This window comes from Acanthisitta chloris, unplaced genomic scaffold (assembly GCF_000695815.1).
Source record: "Acanthisitta chloris isolate BGI_N310 unplaced genomic scaffold, ASM69581v1 scaffold2675, whole genome shotgun sequence".
Classification (NCBI taxonomy): domain Eukaryota; kingdom Metazoa; phylum Chordata; class Aves; order Passeriformes; family Acanthisittidae; genus Acanthisitta; species Acanthisitta chloris.
Window position 1 is genome coordinate 4,393 of NW_008674115.1, and position 1,256 is coordinate 5,648.

A 1,256-nucleotide genomic window follows, 5' to 3' on the forward strand; every position below is an offset into this window, starting at 1 on the left:
GCTCTCTCTCTGGATGTGTGAGTCCAGGCATCATTTCACAGTGTCTCATTTGCACAGATCTGCACTGTGCAGTGTTTGAGCTTATCATAAATAACATAGTTGTCCCATGTGCTCTGCAAACTGTTCTCAGTACCTTCCTTCACTTTACCTCTTCACAATGGGACTTTAAGCCTCCCCATCCCTGGAAATGTTCAAGGTCAGGTTAGAGAAGGCTCTGAGCAATGTGATCTAGTTGAAGATGTCCCTGCTTAGTGCAGGGAGGTTGGACTAGGTAACCTTTAAAGGTCCCTTCCAACCCAAATTATTCTATGATTCTATGTTTCTACAATTCAGCCCAGGTATCTATTACCTTAGGCATTCCCAGCACCTCTCCAAGGTTTCACTAAGACCAGAGGTTTGCCCACTACCACACCCACAATCCTGCCTCTCTCCTGCGTACCAAATTTGACAGTAACACACAGCTCAGGTCTTTCAAACACCTTGTTCCAGAAGATATCCCAAACCTGATACATTCCTTCTCAGAGTCTCAAGCCAAGTGCCCCTGCAGCACTCTCTCAGTCAATTAAGCTCAGAGGTTATGGGGGTTTTGAGAATGTTAAGTGTGGAGGAAAGTGTAGTCTTACCTCTTCCTTAGAAATAATAAGAATGTGGTACTAATTTACCTAGCTTTGTGCTCTGTTAGGCCCATTCTGTAGCTTAAACTGACCTCAGCTCACAGAGCAGAGAGCTGGAAGCACAGCTCTGTCTCCTTTGTAACTCAAGTTTTAAAAAGTTTTTCTTATGTGCTTTCTCTTTCTTTTTTTTCTCCCTGCAAATTCTACTCCTTCCTCGGTAACTTTTACATCATTTGTCCAGTTCCAATGGTATTTGACAGCAGGAAAGAGTTAATTAAGTTTTACAACAACTGCTCTCAGGGTAGAGGAGCCCTAAACAGGTGTCTCATTTGAGGAAACCCTTTGACAGTTCCCTGTTTGGTGTCACAGAGGTATGAAAAACAGATTTCAACTGTTCCACAGCACTTTGGAAAGCTACCACCTTACAAACCATTAACTTGATGTAATGTTTTACTGATCGTGGCTAAGACACTTCTGTGTTATGGAAAGCAAGTTGTCTCACCCCAGCTGCTGTGAGGGGGTACAGAGTGGCACCCATCACACCAGAAGATGGGGCTAGCTGAATGGCAGACAGGAGCAGGAGTGGATGGCACAGGAGGGGACTGTTGCTCCACCAAGGCCTTCTCCAAGTAGTTGAAGGGG